This window comes from Schistocerca cancellata, chromosome 2 (genome assembly GCF_023864275.1).
Source record: "Schistocerca cancellata isolate TAMUIC-IGC-003103 chromosome 2, iqSchCanc2.1, whole genome shotgun sequence".
NCBI classification, from domain to species: domain Eukaryota; kingdom Metazoa; phylum Arthropoda; class Insecta; order Orthoptera; family Acrididae; genus Schistocerca; species Schistocerca cancellata.
The window spans coordinates 288,034,424-288,057,202 of NC_064627.1; the positions used below are offsets into that span (position 1 = coordinate 288,034,424).

The 22,779-nt window shown below is 45.3% G+C and overlaps 1 protein-coding gene across 2 annotated transcripts in view; it reads left to right on the forward strand.

The window, feature by feature from the left end:
- Positions 1 to 22,779, forward strand: part of LOC126161641 (uncharacterized) — a 375,151-nt gene that overhangs the window by 14,649 nt on the left and 337,723 nt on the right. The gene's annotated exons all lie outside the window — the stretch shown is intronic.

A 22,779-nucleotide genomic window follows, 5' to 3' on the forward strand; every position in this document is an offset into this window, starting at 1 on the left:
ATTCCGTTCACCTATCTTTCAAGTACTCCGCCGTGACTGACAAAATTACATCATCATCAACAAACTTCAAAAGTTTTTCTTGTTCTCCTTGAACTTTCATTCTGTTTTTAAATTTCTTCTTAGTTTCCTTTACTACCTGTTTAATGAACACATTGCGTTACTCTGTTGACAAGCTACAACCCTGCCTCACTTCCTTCTTAACTACTGCTATCGTTTCATATACTTCGTCTTTTGCGAATGCAATCTTGTTTCTGCACAAGTTGTAGATAACTTTTCGTACCCTGCATGTTATCGCTTTTACCTTCAGAATTTCAAAGAGTGTTCCGCTCAATTTTCTCAAAAGCTTACACTAAATAAGCAAAGGGTATAAATTTGCGTTTGGTTCTTTTTCTAAGATAGTCACGTTAGTTTTGCTTTGCCTGTTGTGCATTTTTCTGAAACCTAAACTGGTCTTCCCTGAGGTCAGCTTTCATCGGTCGGTGAGACGGCAGTTATACTAATCGAGGGTTGAGAAGAGAGCGAGACAGGGTTATAGCCTATTGCCGATGTTATTCAATCTGTACACTGAAAGAGCAGCAAAGCAAATCAAAGTAAAATTTGGATTAGGAATTAAGGTTCATGGAAAAGAAAAGAAAAATGAGTTTTGCCGATGGCATTGTAATTCTGCCAGAGACAGCAAAGGATTTGAAAGGGTAGTTGAACGGGATGGATATTGTCTTGCGAGGGGATATAAGATGAAAAGCATTTCAGAAGAAACGTGGAATATAGATTTAAGTGTTAGGAAGCTTTTTCTGAAAGTATTTGATTGAACTGTAGCCTTGTATAGAAGTGAAACATGGTCGATAAACAGTTTCGAAAAAAAGAGAATAGAAGCTTTCGAAATGTGTTGCTACAGAAGAATGTTGTTGATTGGATGGATATGTCACGTAATAGAACTGGACAGAAAAGAAATCTGTGGCAAAACATGGCTAGAAGAAGGGATCGGTTGATAAGACACATTCTGAGACATCAATGGATCATCAGTTTGGTATTGGACGGAAGTGTGGAGCGGGGAGAGGGTGGGGTGAAAAATCTTAGCTGGTGACGTAGATATAAATACAGTAAGCAGATTCAGAAGGATGTAGGTTGCAGTACGTACTTTGAGATGAAGAGGCTTGCACGGGATAGAATAGCATGGAAGGCCGCATCAAACCATTCTTCGGACTGAAAAGCACAACAGCCTTTCCATCCTTGAAGTCTAAGTATCTAAATCTAATGTATATGTAACAATGTCAATCGTATATAATATCAGTTTTAGTGTCGATGAAGCGTAACGCCATCTAAAAGTTTATAAGAAAAATAATTTGGTGCTACAAGTCAGATATGAAGCTCACTCGCAAAAGCATAACCGATAACTTGTCGCATACTTGCCTGTTATTTAGTCACGTAGTCTTTCATTTCTTTAGGCATACACATAGTGGGAGGATACAGGCGCCAAGAGAGGCGTGACAGTTCTGCAGAGATCGCAACAGAGACGCGGCAGATTATTATTCGCGAGACGTGACCCGAGTCTCCACTCGTGTTTAAGCCACGCCATGATATTGTCCTCGTTCCGTGTCAAAGCCAGAGACGATTCTCCATGATCTCGCTCGGAACTGGGAGTGTAGGTTATCCACACAGAGACATAAGAAGACTTTGTTACGTGCTGGTTTACCGTTTCGCTATTTAGCTTTTAATAAGACGCCACGTTTTGCGTGTGTACGAGTATTTCCTAGGACACAGAAGAGAGGAAGTCCAGCCTTTCAACCACGGACGAGATCGCACAGGCTACAAGCGATAACACAACTGGAGAAGATGGGACACCAGCCGAGATGATGAAGTGGCGAGGCGACAAGGCGGTGGACGACATGGTCAATGTTATCAGTCAATATGCCAGATTTTCAAAACAAATAACTTGCCAGGAAAATGGATGAATGTGAACAGAGTGCCAGTACCTAAGAATGGGGCAAGTGGCATGCAAACAACTACGGAAGACTAGCTTTACAAAGGGTCTGTTATCAAGTGTTGTTGAAACTCGTCCTGAAGAGAGTACAAACACAGATAGAAAGTATGATTGGGTATTAGCAAGCGGATTAAGACGGTGAGAGGACGTATAGAAATTACACTGAAAAAAAAATTACAACGCCAAGGAGGAGTTGGGCGATATAAACGAAAGATAGTAGACGCGTTTCTACGTCTGAAAGATGGTCGTGAGAGTTAGCTACCTTTGAGATTGGACGTGGTGAGCTGATGTTAGCCAAGAATGCATTTAAGGAGACAGAGAAGCCATTATCAACACCTTACTGAATTTGAGAGAGATCACGTAATAGGGCTACGAGAAGCTGGATGTTCCTTCTGCGATACTGCTGAAAGACTTGGCATGATTTTTTGTTTTGTTTTTATGATTTTCATTTTGCCATTCGTGCACCAAGGATCGTCGTTGAGTACACTATCGCAGGCGCTCCTGTCTGTGATGCAGCGTCAAGGGTAACCGCAGCCATGGTCTCCGAGCTGATAGTCCATGCTGCTGCAAACGTCGTCGAACTGTTCGTGCAGATGGTTGTTTTCTTGCAAACATCCCCATCTGTTGACTCACGTATCGAGACGTGGCTGCACGATCCGTTACAGCCATGCGGATAAGATGCCTGTCATCTCGACTGCTAGTGATACGAGGCCGTTCGGATCCAGCATGGCGTTCCGTATTACCCTCCTGAACCCACCGATTCCATATTCTGCTAACAGTCATTGGATCTCGACCAACGCGAGCAGCAATGTCGCGATACGATAAACCACAATCGCGGTAGGCTACAATCTGACCATAATCAAAGTCGGAAACGTGATGGTACGCATTTGTCCTCCTTACACGAGGCATCACAACAACGTTGCACCAGGCAACGCCGGTCAACTGCTATTTGTGTATGAGAAATCGATTGGAAACTTTCCTCATATCAGCACGTTGTAGGTGTCGCCACCGGCGCCAATCTGTATATATATATATGGTGTTACAAAAAGGTACGGCCAAACTTTCAGGAAACATTCCTCACACACAAAGAAAGAAAATATGTTATGTGCACATGTGTACGGAAACGCTTACTTTCCATGTTAGAGCTCATTTTATTACTTCTCTTCAAATCACATTAATCATGGAATGGAAACACACAGCAACAGAACGTACCAGCGTGACTTCAAACACTTTGTTACAGGAAATGTTCAAAATGTTCTCCGTTAGCGAGGATACATGCATCCACCCTCCGTCGCATGGAATCCCTGCTGCGCTGATGCAGCCCTGGAGAATGGCGTATTGTATCACAGCCGTCCACAATACGAGCACAAAGAGTCTCTACATTTGGTACCGTTGTTGCGTAGATAAGAGCTTTCAAATGCCCCCATAAAAGAAAGTCAAGAGGGTTGACGTCAGGAGAGCGTGGAGGTCATGGAATTGGTCCGCCTCTACGAATCCATCGGTCGCCGAATTTGTTGTTGAGAAGCGTACGAACACTTCGACTGAAATGTGCAGGAGCTCCATCGTGCATGAACCACATGTTGTGTCGTACTTGTAGAGGCACATGTTCTAGCAGCACAGGTAGAGTATCCCGTATGCAATCATGATAACGTGCTCCATTGAGCGTAGGTGGAAGAAACTAAAATGAGCTCTAACATGGAAATTAAGAGTTTCCGGACACATGTCCACATAACATATTTTCTTTATATGTGTGTGTGAGGAATGAAAGTATATAAATGGTGTGGGGTGAGATTTCTTACGGCAGCAGTATTACTCTCGTGGTTATCCCTTTAGTCTGACTGCAATTTTGTACGTCAATCTGGTGATTCGACCTGTTGTGCCGCAGTTCATGAACAGCATTCCAGGGGGTGTTTCCAACAGGATAACACTCGCTCACGTAGCGCTGTCGTAACCTAACATGCTCTACAGAATATCGACATGTCGCGTTGGTCTGCACGATCAACAGATCTGCCTCCAACCTTGCACATATGGGTCACCATCGGACGACAACTCAAGCATCAACCGCAAACAGCATTAACCGCCCCATTACTGATCGACCAAGTGCAACAGCTAATGAACTTCATCTCACAAACTGACATCCGGCACCTGTGTAATACAATGCATGCACTCTTACATGCTTACATTCAACATTCTGATAGTTACACCAGTTATTAATGTACCAACATTTCACATTAGCAATGGCTTATCTCGTGCTTACACTAACCTGTGATCTTGCAGTGTTAATCACTTAAATATGTTGTCTAGACAAATGTATTCCCGAAATTTCATTTTCTATGTTATTTTTTGGTGTTGCTTTTTTCCGTCAGTGTATGTTTATACCGAAACAATTGATAGAATATAGGACTTTTAAAAAATGACTTCGTGGGCTTCACCCGAAGTGATATGAGTCCGTCAAGAACAGAGAATTACACGGCATTACACGAGAACTAATAACTGAAATTTTGGCAGACGAAAAGGGATGGTAGAGATTTAGAGGAGCGCTAGCGGAAGAGTTTGAGGTCAAGACCGGTGTCAAACAGCGAAATGGATTGTCACCAGTTCTGTTCAACGAAATGACCAGAAAATTCAGAGCAATAAACGAGAAAATGGGAATACAAAAGACGCATGTGAGAGACAAAAAGGACAGTAGGGTCCAAGTGGACTGCCTAGCCCTTGAGGACCACAAAGCGACAGTAAGACCGAAGAAGACCCAAAGACGCAACTCGACAAAGCAAGATAGACAAAAAGGTGGGACTGATGATCGCCTACAACAATACAAAGATGTTTTATACCACTGGGGATTGGAAAACGCTATGTGGACGTATTGAAGTACCTGGGAGAATACGTAACAGAAAGAAACAGGAGCGAATGTGTGAATGATAGAGCGAATAATACGCTAGCGTTCTGCATTAGCCGAGATGTGTACGAGCTGACCAGAAGTATCCGGGGTACCCCGCGCGATCTCAGGTCTCTTGGCACGGTTCGCGTGGCTCCGCCGTCGGAGGTTCTAGTCCACCCTCGGGCGTGTGCGCGCGCGCGCGCGCGGGTGTGTGTGTGTGTGTGTGTGTGTGTGTGTGTGTGTGGTCCTTAGCGTAAGTTAGTTTAAGTTACATTAAATAGTGTGTAAGCTTAGGGATCGATGACCTCAGCAGTTTAGTCCCTCAAGACCTTAGCACCACCAACTATCCGGGCACCTATTTATGTACATTAATTTGCGGAGCGTCCATCCTACGCCTTTATTACGGTTTGAACTCTGCTGAGAACCCTATCACTGAGGTGTCTGCATGTCTTCCTCAAGAGCAGAAACCGGAGAAGGTGGTCATGTTTTACGCTGGGGTCTGGAACGAAATCGACATTCGAAATAATCCCAAAGGTGTTCCATTGGGTTCAAGTCGGGACTCTGGGCAGGCCAGTCCATTTCGGGAAAGTCTTATACATAAACCATTGCCTCCCTAATTCCGCTTTCTGACAGGGCGCATTGTCATGCTGATACAAAGACTCTTCCTTTCCGAACTGTTCCTCTACTGTGCGCAGTACACAATGTTGTTTCCGCCCGCATTTGGCGTTTTCTTACGTGCAACAAGGGGACCACACACAAAGCACGAAAAATAATCCCATACAATAACACCACGTCCTCTGTACCTCATTGTTGCATCTACACACGTAACGTTCTCCACGCATTCGCCAAACCAAACCTTCCCTTCTGACTGCTGCAGGGTATAGCGCGATCGATCAGTCCACATCACTTATTTTCAGTCATCCTCTGTCCAGCGGGATTGCTCTCTACACTACCTCAAGCGTCGCTTAGCAATGACTACAAAACTGTCTGGCTAATCAGAAGCTGCTTGACAACTGGATCCCATTCTTTTTAACTCCTTATGCACAGTTACTGTGCTGGTTGGACTGCTGGTACCACTTTGGGACTCAGAATTTCTTCCGCTGGTTTCATACGATTTTTTACACCCATCCGCTGCAATGGTGACGGTCCCTGTCCGTCAGTACGTGACGTCTCCATAGCGTTGATTTAGCTACGAATTTTCCTTCGTGTCTCCAGCCCACAGTCAGATCAACAGTGGATTTGCGCAGTTTTAGAAGGGTTGAAATGTCGCTGATGGATGTGTTACTCTAGTGACATCCGATGACTAGGCCCAAATTACAGTGCTCTTTTGACCGACCCATTCTGTTCCTCTGCTGACAACACAGTACCCTCCGCCTCCTTTTATACTGGCGGGTCTGCCTCGAGTGACATCTGTTGATCAATTTCGCATTACTTAGGTTTGTGTCGCTATTTTCTAGGAGACAGTGAATACAATTAAAAGTAGATTTCTGTTGTGAATTGGCAGGAGCCAATTCACGGAGTTTGGAGGAAGCCGAAAGGCACGCGTTTAAGCTCACGCAGGCTGGCGTGAGATCTGGAAAATGACAAGGAATTATAGTAGCCAAAAATAGTACATAGCTTCTGGAATACTTAACTTTAATCCATAATTGGTGTACATCGCTCTTGACGGTACATTAATAACAATCTCAATATAAACTGGTAATGGCGCCTTGCTAGGTCGTAGCAAATGACGTAGCTAAAGGCTATGCTAACTATCGTCTCGGCAAATGAGAGCGTAATTTGTCAGTGTAGCTTCGCTAGCAAAGTCGGCTGTAGAACTGGGGCGAGTGCTAGGAAGTGTCTCTAGACCTGCCGTGTGGCGGCGCTCGGTCTGCAATCAGTGGCGACACGCGGGTCCGACGTATACTAGCGGACCGCGGCCGATTTAAAGGCTACCACCTAGCAAGTGTGGTGTCCGGCGGTGACACCACAATTTCTACAGATACAAACATCAGACACCACAGAGAAACGTTGAGGATTGCGGTAATAGACGGTCCAGTTACATTAATGTAATCACCTGACAAAATCCTGAACAGTGGAAGTTCTGGAAAGTCTCGTCTCCAGTGCCGCGGAAAGCTGCACTTGGTTTCTCGTTTGAGAATCCATGATGCAAACACATCGATGACGGTGATCCTACAGATCCTCAATTGGATTTAAATCCAGAGAAAATGGTGAACAAAGAAGTACCTGGTCAACCATCCAGGAACACTGCGAGCTGTGTGACATACTCCACTGTCTATTCGTAAATGCTATCATACTTAGCATCTAGGGGTGGACAGGATAGATGAATACTTTTGTTGGTCCACTGTGCCTTCCAGAATGATTAGGTTACTCAGTGAATGCCACGAAAGCATTCCACATACCATAACGCTCCCTCTTCTGGCACTGATCTTTCAGACTATTGAACGGCCATTCGTCCGATGGAGCATAAAACGCGATTCGTCTGAAAAAGCCACCTCTCGCAACTCAGCGGACGACCAGTTACGGTACTGGTTTGCACATTCCAGCCTTCATCGCCAGAAGTCAGCATAGGCGCATGAACCAGGCACCTGCTGCAGACGCCCATATGCACGAACGTTCGCTGAAAGGCCGTTGAGGAGACTGTTGGTAGCCCCTAGGTTCATCTGGCCGGTAAGTTGCTCAACAATTGCACGTCTGTTCGCCCTTAGAAATCTCTGTAGACGTCGTTCATCACTGTCGCCTGTGGTCCGTGGTGTATCACAGTTGCCTCGGCATTGGTTATAGATAGCGCCATTTTACCATGTACGGTAAACAGTACTTTAAAAACGGCGGCATGCAAACAGTTTACAAAGCTATCCGTTTCAGAAATGCTTCCACCCTTAGCTCGAAAGCCAATCATCATGCCCTTCCGGACTTCAGACCAATGGCTCTGTTTCTGCATTTCGACAACGACTGTACTGTTTTCCGCATACTTCTGACACGCATTTTATACCCTCTGCTACTAGCGCTGCCACCTGCCATCTGTTAGTGGTTATTGCACGTCGGCGTGGAACATAGACGTAGTCACATCAATGTGATTGGACCGTGTATATGCGACTGAGTAGATAAAATTGGATAAAATGGCGCAGAGTAACTACACTCATGCTCATAAATTAAGGATAATGCTGATACAAGGTGTGACAACGCTCTGGTGGGCAATTTTTTGGTTTAAATCTCCTCGGGGTATGACCATATGGTGCATTTGACCTGCGGTCGTCGCAGGTGGCGCTGGCAGTAGTCCATATATGCAGAGGTGTGTTGGTGCATGTCAGAGTACGGTGCAGCGAGTAAGTGTGCAGACGTTTTCAGACGTGCTAATGGTGACTGTTTGTTGAGAATGACTCAAAGAACACATATTGATGACGTTATGAGGGGTAGAATACTAGGGCGACTGGAGGCTGGTCAAACACAGAAGGTCGTAGGACGGGCCCTCCGTGTACCACAAAGTGTGATCTCAAGATTATGGCAACGATTCTAACAGACAGGAAACGCGTCCGGGCGCTACAGTATCGGACATCCACAACGTACAATACCACAAGAACACCGATATCTCACCATCACCGCACGCAGACGTCCACGGAGTCTTGCTCGGGACCTTACCACAACCACTGGAACAGTTGTTTCCAGACACACAGTCTACAGACGAGTGAACAGACGTGGTTTATAAGCCCGGAAACGTGCAAGGTTCATTCCACTGACCCCTGGTCACAGGACAGCCCGTAAAGCCTGGTGTCAAGCACACAATACATGGTCATTGGAACAGTGGTGCCAGGTTATATTCACGGAATAGTCCAGGTATAGTCTGAACAGTGATTCTCGCCGGGTTTCCATCTGGCGTGAACCAGGAACCAGATAGCAACCCCTTAATGTTTTTGAAAGAGACCTGTATGGAGGTCATGGTTTGATGGTGGAGGTGAGATTATGATTGGTGCACGTACACCCCTGCATGTTTTGACAGAGGAAATGTAACAGATCAGGTGTATCGGGGCGTCATTTTGCACCAGTATGTCCGCCTTTTCAGGGGTGCAGTGGGTCCCACCTTCCTCCTGACGGATGATAACGCACTGCCCAACCGAGCTGCCATCGTGGAGGAGTACCTTGAAACAGAAGATATCAGGGAATGGAGTGGCCTGCCTGTTCTCCAGACCTAAACCCCATCGAGAACGTCTGGGATGCTCTCGGTCGACGTAACGCTGCACGTCTTCAAACCCCTACGATACTTCAGGAGCTCTGACAGGCATTAGTGCAAGCAGGGGATGATATACCCCAGCAGCTGCTCGACACCTAAACCAGAGTATGCCAACCCGTTGTGCGGCCTGTGTACGTGTGCTTGGTGATCATATCCCATACTGATGTCGCGGTACATGCACAGGAAACAGTGGCGTTTTGTAGCACATGTGTTTCGAGACGGTTTTCTCAACTTATCACCAATACCGTGGACTTACAGATCTGTGTCGTGTGTGTTCCCTATGTGCCTATACTATTATCGCCAGTTCTGTGTAGTGGCACATTGTGTGGCACCACATTCTGCAATTGTTCTTAATTTATGAGCTTGAGTGTAGAAAGAGAAAAGTACTAAGGAAAATACTGGGCCCTAAAAGAGATGGTGACACATGGATTTGAAGGCCTAGGGAAGAAGTGTACCGAGGCATAACAATGCTAGGAGGAATTGGAATGTGGAAAGTAATATTTACGGGACATGCGATGAGGATAAATACAAGGTGTTTCAAAAGGAACGTACCGGTTTTAAGGCGTTGTAGCATTTATTATGTTCAACTTACAATTGTAAATAATACACCAAGTGAAAGAGCAACTCAAACAGTTTTGTTTGTATACCTGTGCGCAGTGGGAAGAGTACGGAATGACAAAGAATGACTAAAAACGTGTTGAACGAGTGCGAGTCTTTCACGCTTAGCCCCAACAAATATCCCCGCGGAAAGTTTATGGGCCTTTCTTTTTCGGTGAATCAACTGTAACTGATGTTTCTTATCTTGATGTGCTACAGATAAGGCCCGTGCCTCAATGGGAAGAAGCTGAACAATACATCTTTATTTGGGAGCACGATGGTGCGCCGCCTCACTGGTATAGCTCAGTACGTGACTGGTTAAACAACGTTGTATCCGACCGGTGGATTGGGAGCCAGGTGCCGGTTGACACAGCATTTTATGCATGACCTCCACGTTCACGCACGAGCTGACGCGATCAAGTGTATGTGCCTCCGATACCAGCTGATCTCTCCGACTTTAGAAACAAGGTTACTGCAACAGTTACTCCTGACACATTGATCAAGGTTTCGGAACAACTGGCCTATCGAGTATGTGTGATCGGTGTTCACACTGAATAATTTTAAGAAAAACTGTGTTTCTTTTTCATTTGGTGTATTATTTATAATAGTAAGGTCAATGTAATATGTGCTACAAAGTCTTAAAACCGATATATTCATTTTGAAACACCCTGTATAGATCTAATGATGAAAAGAGTATGGGAGGAACAGAGAGGTGAAGAGGAAGGACAGCAACCAAGTGTTGAACTCAGGAAGGAATGATCGGAATTGGGGACCAAGGCTGAACGGAAGGAAAAGTGGAGAATCATGTACAGATGACGATGATTTGGGCTTAGGGGGCGCTCGACATCATGGTCATCAGCGCCCTGACGGAAAGTCAACATGAAAACTCATGGGTGGGGAGAAAGGCTGTCCCCACATGCGGAACAGTTTATAACGTACTTAAGTCTGCCGCCCTTCCCCACAAGTTTGGGGGAGGAAGTTTGACAGTTCACAAAATTTCACCACTCAGTTAACACTGGTATCGGTATCTGCGAGGTTGGTGGGCAGATCTCCAGCGAGACCGAGGGTTGCCCTGATATCAGTATACAGAACACACGTAGCCACAATATGCTTAACTGAAAGCGGCACGCCACAAACATCACAGAATGGTGGATCCTCCCACCGAAGGAGGGAGCCATGTGTGAAAGGGCTATCTCCGATGCGCAGTCTGGTAAGCAAAACCTCCTTCCAGCGTCCAGGCTGACACGAAGTGACACAAGCGTTGTGGTCGATTTGTGCGACCGCTGTTTGTTGTCTGACAATTGCAACCATTCAGTCTCCCACTGAGAATCAAGTACACAGGCCGACTCGACAGAGAAGGGTACAAGAAAATGAGAGAGTGTCACAGTGGAGCAGACAACAGACGAGGATAAGGAATATCTCAGATGAAGAAGGGAAGAAGAAGAGGAAGAGCAGGAGACAATAGAGAGGATGGAGTAGTTCTCGGAGGAAAAGAAGAAAATGCATTTCATGAAGGTCCTACCTGTGGTCGTACAGAGGCCATAACGACATGAGAAGAAGTAAAGAAGTTGGAGCACTTCCGTCAACCCTAGTGAGCAGAAATGAGTCCCGAAGCCGTGCTCTTCAGCAGTTATTTTCCGTTCGGGACGTGACGGTAGCTGGCGGCACAATGCGGCGACGTCTCGCATTGCGTGGCGGCGCGCAGATGGGAGATCGAGGCTGAGGCTGCGGCTGCGGCGGGCGGGAGACGGCGCGGGACGGCCAATTGCCAGTCGTCGCTGCGTATCCGGTCAGCCGCGGTCGCGGTGTCCACCAGCGCCTGTGGTCCGACCCAGCTGCCCGCCGACAGGTAGGTCGCGGCCTTTCTGTACGGTCCGTGTCGGTTCGCAAGTGACGTGCGAACGAATTTTACACTACTGGCCATTAAAATTGCTACACCACGAAGATGACGTGCTACAGACGCGAAATTTAGCCGACAGGAAGAAGATGCTGTGATATGCAAATGATTACCTTTCCAGGGCATTCACACAAGGTTGGCGCCGGTGGCGACACCTACAACGTGCTCACGTGAGGAAAGTTTGCAACCGATTTCTCATACACAAACAGCAGTTGACCGGCGTTTCCTGGTGAAACGTTGTTGTGATGCCTCGTGTAAGGAGGACAAATGCGTACCATCATGTTTCCGACTTCGATTAAGGATTGATTGTAGCCTATCGCGATTGCATTTTATCGTATCGCGACACTGCTGCTCGCGTTGGGCGAGATCCAATGACTGTTAGCAGAATATGGAATCGGTGGGTTCAGGAGGGTAACACGGAACGCCGCACTGGATCCCAATGGCCTCGTATCACTAGCAGTCGAGATGACAGGCATCTTATTCCCATGGCTGTAACGGATCGTGCAGCCACGTCTCGATCCCTGAGTCAACAGATGGGGACATTTGCAAGACAATAACCATCTGTACGAACAGTTCGACGACGTTTCCAGCAGGATGGACTATCAGCTCGGAGACCGTGGCTGCGGTTACCCTTGACGCTGCATCACAGACAGGAGCGCCTGCGATGGTGTACTCAACGACGAACCTCGGTGCACGAATGGCAAAACGTCATTTTTTCAGATAAATCCAGGTTCTGTTTACAGCATCGTGATGGTCGCATCCCTGTTTGGCGAAATCGCGGTGAACGCACATTGGAAGCGTGTATTTGTCATCGCCATACTGGCGTATCACCCGGCGTGATGGTATGGGGTGCCATTGGTTACACGTCTCGGTCACCTCTGGTTCGCATTGACGGAACTCTGAACAGTGGACGTTACATTTAAGATGTGTTACGACCCGTGGCTGTACCCCTCATTCGATCCTTGCGAAACCCTACATTTCAGCAGGATAGTGCACGACCGCATGTTGCAGGTCCTCTATGTGCCTTTCTGGATACAGAAATTGTTCGACTGTTGTCCTGTCAGCACATTCTCCAGATCTCTCACCAATTGAAAATTCCTGGTCAATGGTGGTCGAGCAACTGGCTCGTCACAATACGCCAGTCACTACTCTTGATGAACTGTGGTATCATGTTGAAGCTGCATGGGCAGCTGTACCTGTACACGCCATCCGAGCTCTGACTCAATGCCCAGGCGTGTCAAGGCCGTTATTACGGCCAGAGGTGGTTGTTCTGGTTACTGATTTCTCAGGATCTATGCACCCAAATTTTGTGAAAATGTAATCACATGTCGCTTCTAGTATATCTGTCCAATGAATACCCGTTTATCATCTGCATTTCTTCTTGGTGTAGCAGTTTTAATGGCCAGTAGTGTATCTCCGCATTCCCACATCGTTTTCGTTATCATGATCTTCTTCTTGTACATCTACATCATTCTCCGCGAGCCAACTAGCGGTGTGTGCCTGAGGGCACTTCTCGTACCACTAACTGATTCCCCCTTCTGTGTTCCACTCGCGAATGGCGAGTCGGTAGAATGATTGTCGGTAAGCCTCTGATTTAACTCCATATTTCTTGAATTGTCTCGTCGTGCTCAATTCGCGAGGTGTGTGTGGAACGAAGCAATATGTTGATCGACTCTCCCCGGAATGCGCTCTCTCGAAATTTCGAAAATAAGCCTCTCTTGTAGCGTCTGCCATTGGAGTTTTTTTGATGATCTCTGCAACGCTCTCACACCAACTAAACGATCCCGTGACAAAACGATCCCGTGACAAAACGCGCCGCCATATTTTCGATCTTCTTTAGTTCTTCTATCTATCCTACCTGCTAACGATGTTAGGCAGGTGGTCCTCAAAGTTTTTTTGCTCAGGAACCAATGCTGTCATTGTGGGGTGGCATCTCGCGATGCATATGTACCGATCCTATTGTTAACCATCCTATTGTTAACCATCCTATTGTTAACCAATAATCTACATAAATTAGTATATTGTGAGCCCCCCAATAAAATAATGTTACTTAAATCCGTCTTGATTGCAAAAAAAATTTTTTTTATTATTCATATGACCGGTTTCGGTTCATTCAGAACCATCTTCAGATCTGATATTTCAGTTACAGGAGTAACCCGTCCAAATCCAGCACCTTTCACATGCTACGTAACATGTGACGTAGCATGTGAAAGGTGCTGGATTTGGACGGGTTACTCCTGTAACTGAAATATCAGATCTGAAGATGGTTCTGAATGAACCGAAACCGGTCATATGAATAATAAAAAAAAAAAAAAAAAAATTTTTTTGCAATCAAGACGGATTTTAAGTAACATTATAAAATCACTGATTGCTGTTGTCCCATAAGACATTATGTCTGTTTTTGCAAATGCCCCAATAAAATTACTGTAGTGAGGGCGCGATAAGTCGGCCGCCGACCGCCCAAGTACTGACAGGAGTCGTTAGCATTCGGAACACTTCATATCGACTGTTACCTATTCAGATTGCTGCCGCTGTCAGCGACCCCAAAACTGTGGCACTGCAACTCCCTGACCAAGTTTTGTTGTGTTGTCTGTGTGAGCGGATGACTAACTGATTAACAACAGTAATTCTTCTTACATTCAATTTCAGTGTGAGATAAGATCACAAATATTTATTAAATATTTTAAATGTCATTTCACTACTCATTACGTTGTATTACAACAGGTTTAATTTAATTTGCTAGAAATACACTGATACGCCAAAACATTATGACCGCTGGCCACAGAAACGTTGGAGGGCGCCTGGTGGCGTTGCGGTTACGTGACGCAACAAAAGTATGTAAGCGGAGCAGAAACGGACGTGGAATCACCCTAGCGAAGAAAAGGGCTGCAAATGGGGAAATCCATTCAGATAAACGACTGAGAAAGATCAGATTATAATTACGCAGAGCCTGTGAACGAGTATCTCGAAAGCGGCGAAGCTGGTCGAATGTTCACGTGCTACTGTCGTGAGCATCTACAGAGAGAGGTAGCACAGTGAAACTACCACTAAGCGCTAAATGGGTGAGAGGGGGGGAAGGGGGTTCCGAGGCTTATCTGCCCTGTAAAGTAGGACAGATGGTGATCTGTGATATCTCTGCCGAAAGAACACAATGGTGGCGCAAGAACAAGTGTTTCGGCGCACACAATTCATCGTACATTGTTGAACATGGAGCTCTGCACCCGACCACCCCTACGTGTTCACATATTGACCCAACTACATCGTCTATTACGACTGCAGTGGGCACGGGGCCAACAGAGTTCGAACGTTGATCAATGGAAACGTGTAGCCTCTTCAAGAGAATCCTATTTTCGACTCATTATGTCGATGGTCGTCTCCACAAACGCCGGCATCGAGGTGGACGGCGGTTCGAAACGTGTAGCGCTCCATGGCCGCAGACTGGTGGAAGCAGTACTATGCTGTGGGATACATTCTCTTGCGCTTGCATGGGACCTCTGGCTGTCATCGAATATAAGCTGACAGTTGCGAGCCACCTGCATAGCTTCATGCTTGATGTCTTCCCCGACGACGATGTCATCTTACAGCAGTGTAACTGTCCCTGTCTCTGAGCCAGAACCATGCTACATTGGTTTCAGGAGCACTATAGTGAACTCACTATATCCGCTTGACGTAAATCCTATGGAACCTGTCTGCGTAGTTATCGTGCGCCATCACCGCGCACGCAGATCAGCGGCCCTTTATTTAATCAAACTACGTGACCCTGCGTAGACGTCTACTGTCACACACCTTCACAAAGCTACCAACAAACTGTAGGATCCTTGAAACGCAGAATCAGTGATCCATTTAGTTCCAAAGACGGGCAAATAAGTTGTTAAGCGGATGGTCGTAATGTTTTCGCTCATCAGTGTGAGTACTACTTTTGAAGATAATTGCCTCTACAATGTGTTTCTCGAATCCGTGTTACTTCTTTATCAAAATTTTCACCACAGCAGCTGATCGGTATACTCACACACGTCTGTGATTTGTCAGTACTGGAACACAAACAATCAAACAATACCCAGCTCACTCCCTCTAAGGCCGCAGTTGCCGCGTTATTTAGCCCTCTGCCCCTGAGGTAAACAGTGAACTTACCCGAGTTCACCAACGTCAATTAAAATTAGTCACATCTTAAAATATTACGCTCTAGTAAATATTTTCCTTTGTTACTGAGAATCCTGTAACGTGAGGTAACGTTTTTGGAACTGGCGCTTAATTCTCACATGCATCTTGTTATAAAATAAAACTGAGAACCGCGAACCGCACCAATATTTGATTCAAGCCACAGTTTGACGGCCACTGTCCTAGACTGACGAACAGTACTCACGAACCGGTTGAACAAGTGCCTTTTAAGCCACTTCCTTCGCGGACTAGTTACATTTCCTTATGATTCATCCTGTAAATCTCAGTTTGGCATGTGTTTTTCCTTCTATTTATTTTATGTGATTGTTCCACTTGAGGTCGCTCTGGATAGTTACCCAGATCTTGCGACAGATACTGTTTCAGCAATTTGTCATCAATATTGTCACTTTACAGTAATGGATTACGTTTCCTGTCTACGTGCAATAAGTTACATTTATTTACATTCACCGTCAACTGCCAGAGCCTGCGTCATTAATCAATCCTCTGCACGTCGTTTTGTAAATCGATACTGTGTTCTGGTATTGATTTGTTATAGACAACCGCATCATCTGCGGGCAGTCTTAAGGAGCTTCTGACGCCTTCTACCAGATCATTCACATACACTGTGAATAGTAACAGTCTTATCACACTTCCCTGGCCGGCCGCCGTGGTCGAGGGGTTCTAGGCGCTTCAGTCCGGAACCACGTGGCTGCTACGTTAGCAGGTTCGAATCCTGCCTCGGCCATGGATGTGTGTGATGTCCTTTGGTTAGTTAGGTTTAAGTAGTTCTAAGTCTAGGGGACTGATGACTTTAGATGTTAAGTCCCATAGTGCTTAGAGCTATTTGAACTTTGAACACTTCCTACACTTCCTTGGGTTACTCGGGAAATTACCTTTGAACCTGTCAATTTTGTTTCGTTAAGGGCGAAGTGTCGCGTTCTGTCTGCAAAAAAGTCTAGAATACAGTCGCAAATCTGGTCCCATAGTCGGTAATCTATTTTTCACTAAACGGCAGTGCGAAACGGTGTCAAATGAAATGCATTTCTGAAGTCGAGGAATATGGCATCAAGCCCAGCTCCGTTATCTACAGCGCTATGGATCTCATGGAGGAATAGAGCGGGCTGAGTTTCGCAGGATCTCTGTTTGCGGAGCCCATGTGTATTTTTATAGACGAGATTACAGTCATATTTCTTGACCATAAAACAAGTTTCATAATTCTACAACCGACTGACGTCAACGGTATAGGCCCACCTATAATTACGTGCATCTCTCCAGCGAGCCTTTTTGAAAACGGGTATGACCTGCGCTTCTCATCCTGAAAAGTTTCTGCTTCTGCAGATCGTTTGAAGAGCCTCTTCCATGCTTCTGTTTTCTCCCACAGTCTATCATTCCCCATATCCTATATCAGCCGTCCCCGGTTCATATCACCCTTCACCTGATCTTTCAGTCTTGTTCGTAATCTTCGTCCAAATTCGGTCCATTCTAGGACTCTTATTGGAAGTCTTTCTTGAACCGTTCTTTTAATGTTGCCAAACCACTTAAGCCTATTTCACTCTATAGTTTTTTAGGGGCTTCATCTGGAGGGTGTTACGTATTGTTTGATTCCCGATCCTGTAACTTCTCGCCTTACCAGGATCCCTCTTAGAAAGTGCATCTCTGTTGCCTATACTCTGTTCAGATCTTCATTTGTCAACGTCCAACACACTGATACATAGGCCAAAACTGGAAGATAATATGACGTGAATATCATGATGTTTGCAATGGTAGGTATTTTGTAATTTCTAATTATTTTCGATACACAGCAATAAAATTTTGAACATCCTTGATGTTTCCTTAGTTGGTTAATTTATTTCCTATATACTTGAAAGCATCTACGTCTTTAACAGTTTTTACCATTAACACTTACAATCTACATTTTTTCATTTTCATACTTAGTTTCTTTACTTCACATTTTGTTCAGCTTATTTCCATGCCTGTTTCTTCAATTACTCTCTGCCAAGTATTTAATTCTACCAATTTCTGCTCATTTTCTTCCCAGATCATCAAACCGTTTTCATGTACTATCATTTTCATATCAACTGTCATCTACTCTTGGCCAACTTTTCTCATGATGCTGTCCATGACTATACTAAAAAGCACTGTCGAAAAACCCTCTGTGCGTTTTAAGTCATTCTGATTTTTTGCCGTTTGCTATAACACTATCCAAGCATTTGTTGTACATGTTTGATTCTCAGTTGCATTCCTGATGACAATCCCAGCTATTAGGACCTTGCCATATGAATTCCGTTCTAACACTCTTATAAGCCATTTTTAAATCTATGTATGGAACTACGATGTCTTTCCAAAATTCCCATTTCTTTTCTACAATCTGTCTGATTGTAAATATGGCATTTATGGTTGATCTTCCATGTGGAAATCCTTATTCTTCTTCTCTTAATTGTGGTGCTATCGCATTCCTGACCTCGCGTAAACTTTTATTTTCATCAATCTTCATGCAGCGGCACAGTAGTGCTAGTCCTCTGTAATTCTTACAATGGCCCTTGCCACCCTTCTTAAAGATATGTACAATAATTTCCTTTATCCAACCATCAGGAATCTTTTCATATGACTATCATCATTATTCTATACAGCCACTGAATTCTGATAGGTCATTCGGCTTTTATTATGTCCTCTGTGATGTCATCTACACCAAGAGCTTCGCATTTTTCATTTCTAGAACAGCTTTCTCTACATTCAACATCTGGAGATCTTCTCTTTCCATTTCCTCCGTGTTGGTGGTATTTCTTATGTCTCTCTCTGTCTCATCATATAGTTTTTGGAAGTATACTTTCCATACTTTCAAAACTACTCCCTCGTCCTACATGGGTTTTCCTACTTTGTGGATGACTTGAATTTTTGTTATTTTTTATTTCTTCTGTTATCTAATATTCGATATGATATACTCTTATCATCCTTAAAATTCGCTTCTATTTCTTCTGTGAATATTTCCCGAGACATCATCCATGCTGTCATTTTCCTTGCTGCTCTACTTAACTGTTTCCATTTGTCTCCATTATGTCCCGTTCTGCTTTTGAACGATTCTCTCCTTGGGTTCTTCTTCTTCTTCCTTCTTCTTCTTCTTCTTCTTCTTCTTCTTCTTCAGTTCTTTCATTACACTTTCACTACTAGTCATTAAAACTGCAAATACTATGAAGGCGGGATGCAACAAACGTTAAATTGGAATGATGTGTATTAGAGTAGAGTCTTGCTAGTTCGAATCCCGTTAAATCGAAGATATCCTGTGCGTTGTGTATGTGATGACAACCTATAACCGGACTTTTGGTCGGTACAGTGCTGACATTGTTCACCGCGGCACTAGGAGGGGGAGTGTTGGCAGGACCATCGCCCCGGCCGTCATTTATCCCGTGATAAAAAGATCCGCGGTATTCAGTTGATAGCAGGCTGCATAGACGTGGCGCCGACAGGGAGGGACTGGATCAAGGAAAAGTCACCGCCCCTATCCGGGACTGAACTCGGGAATTCTAGAGCTGGAGTCTAGTGCTCTCCACACTAGATCATCACGGCCAGTATATGTATTAGTACACTCAACAAATGGAAGTAGTTGTCAGGACAGAACGCCATCAAACACTATAATGCTATGTCAGCGGCTAGGTACATGTAAATGTCGTGTGACTATGGCCTCCCATCGGGTAGACCGTTCGCCGGGTGCAAGTCTTTCGATTTGATGCCACTTCGGCGACTTGCGCGTCGATGGGGATGAAATGATGATGATTACAACACCCAGTTCCTAAGCGGAGAAAATCTCCGACCCAGCTTGGAATCGAACCTCGGCCCTTAGGATTGATATTCTGTCGCGCTGACCGCACAGCTACCTTTTTTTTTCATTTTGCTCGGTATTGTTCGTTGCGTTTGGTCTGGGCGGACGTCACGAGACATCCGTTCAAGTTGACCGTTGATTCCTGCTACCGGAGGCGGAGCGGCTAGGTAATTCCGATTGTTCTGTCAGTTACTTCTGTAACTATTTAGTGTGACTAATTGCAACAGTCCTTTGCTTACTCAAGAATGCATAATGCGTTAAAGTACGTAGATTGTTGTAAAAATGACTTCAAAAATGTACAGGTACTTGATCCTCACAGAAAAGCAGTACATCACACTGAGGTGGTAAAAGTGATGGGATACCTCTCGATATCGTGTCGGGCCTGCTTTTGTCCGGCGTAGTGCACCATCTCGACGTGGCACGGACTCAAGTCGTTGTAAGTACGCTGCAGAAATACTGAGCCATACTGTCCCTATAGCCGTCCGTAACTGCGAAACTCCTGTAACTGCAGGATTTTGTGCACGAACTCACCTCTCATTTATGTCCCATAAATGATCGATGCGCTTCATGTCGGGCGATCTGGGTGGCCAAAACATGGTCTAAAATTGTCCAAAATTTTCTTCAAACCAACTGCGAACAATTGTGGCTCGGTGACATGGAGCATTGTCATCTACAAGAATTCTATAATTGTTTGGGAACGTGACGTCCTTTGATGGCTGCAAATGGTCTTTAAGTATCCGAACATCCAGAGATCCCGGTGGAGGTTCGAGTCCTCCCTCGGGCATGGGTGTGTGTGTGTTTGTCCTTCGGATAATTTAGATTAAGTAGAATGTAAGCTTAGGGACTGATGACCTTAGCAGTTAAGTCCCATAAGATTTCACACACTTCTGAACATTTTTAACATTTTTAACAACCAGAGGACGCAGTCCATTACAAGTAAACACAGCGTACACCATTGTGGAGCCACCAACAGCTTGCAGTGCGTTGTTGACAATTTGAACTCATGGCTTCGTGGGGTCCGCGTCACTCTCGAACCCTACCATCAGCTCTTACCAACTGAAGTCGGAACACTTCTGACCAGGCCACGATTTTCCAGTCCATGATATTTGGAGAGCTACGGTGCCATTTGGTAAACAACACGATCAACCCTGCTTCACGAAACCTGTAATTTGGACAACGACTGTTACGTTTGGCTATGCCCCATCTTCGAGGTATGTGATGTTATCATTCAACAAGATAACGCGAGACCACTGTTGCGGCTTTCCTTGACGCAGAAGCAGAGCCATGCTTGCCGGCGGGAGGAGGAGATTATAGAGTAACGTCCCGTCGACAACGAGATAATTAGAGACGGATGCTCGGATTTATGAAGGATGGAGAAGGAAAGCGGCCGTGTCCTTTCGAAGGAAGCATCCAGGCATTTGCCTCAAACGATTTAGGGAAATCACGGAAAACCTACATCAGGATTACCGGACGCGAGTTTGAACAATCTTTTTCGCGAAGGCGAGTCCAGAGTGCTAACCACCACGCTACCCCACTCGGTCGCCGACAGTAGTGCGCCCAACAACAGAATCACAATTCACATATCCGTGTAGTGATGCTCCGAGGAGAAAGAACGTTCCAGGTTGTAGTAAAATGAATCCAACATCTGACCTTGGTGTGGGTGTGCCATTGGGTAAACAACACATCAACCCTGGTTCGCGTAACCGTTAATTTGGACAGCGGCTGTTATATTTGGTTGTACCCTGTCTTCGAGGTACCTGTGATGTTATCATTCAACAAGATAACGCGAGACCAGGTGTTTACCGTGCTGGGTCTTCTACTGTTGCTCCAACCGGCACGTTCTGCAGATCTATCACCCGCTGGAAACATCTAGTCGTTCATGGCCGAGAGACTGGCAAACCACCTCTCGCCCGTCACTGCGATTGACACATTGATGACCTCTGCGACAAAGATGAGACGACATGGAATCACGTATCAGTATCCAGCTTCGGTTAGAGTCGATACTCAGGCGGGTTGGAGCCACTGTTGCTCCCCGAGTTTGCAGCACTGTGGGCTAATCTTAGTATCCTGCATACCACAGCTTTCGCACAAAGACTCATTTGTGTTGTCGCCACTAGCCGTGCACTGTGAAAATCACATGTAAACAGACTTTGCTGATGACTGGTTAGCAAAGTTAAACTAAGAGTTTCGAGGCATTTACGGCGACTCTAGTAACACATATGTCGGAGATAATATAATACTGAACATGCAGCTTCAGTATTTCTTGACTTCCGGACAGCATTTTACCATTATGACACTTTCGCTTATAACTGAAAATACGATCGCATGGGACGTCAAGCGAAATTTGTGACCGGACTGAGGATTTCTTGATAGAGAGGACACTTTTTTCTGATCGAGTCGAGTCTACTTGTATTCGGCAACAGAGTCAGATGACAATTGGGCATCGGCGGAGGCTCAACAGTCGAGTATACGAGCACATACAGGGACAGCGAGTTCGAAGATGACGTCACAGGACTCGTTATCGAGTCTAAAGCGCGTATACGGAACTCATTTCTGATCTCTTGTGCGTATGGTACGGGGGGGGGGGGGGGCTACCTTGTTCGGCTACTAACCATTTCCTTTCCTTTCCTTTCCCACTAGAAAACAGAGTGAGAGAAAAACGACTTCTATATGCTTCCGTACGAACCCTGATTTATCTTGCCTTCGCGTTCCTTACGCTAAATGTACATTGATAGTAGAAATATCATTCTGTAGTCTGTTGAATATTGCAAAGCTCTAAACTTTTTCAGTAGACATTCGCGGAAAGGACGTTGTCTTCTCTCCAGGGATTCCCCGTTTGTGATTACGCAGCTTTTCCGTAACATATGCTTGTTGATCGAACCTGTCGTAACAAATCTAGCAGCTCGCCTCTGCATTGCTTTGATGTCTCGCTTTTATCCGAACTGTTGCTGATCCTACACACTCGAGCAGTAATGAAGAATGGATCTCTGTGTGCGGTCTCCTTTATAGATAAGCTACACTTTCTTAGAAACTTCACAATAAACCGAAGTTCGCTTCAATCGACCTTGCTCGTTTCGCTTCATATTGCTTCGCAACGTTACACTTAGATATTTTAACTGACGTAACTGTCTAACAGACCATCACTAATACTGAATTAAAACATTAAAGGTTACATACACACTTCGCAGGCCGCTGAAAAAGGCTTGGTGTTGGGATAACCCAT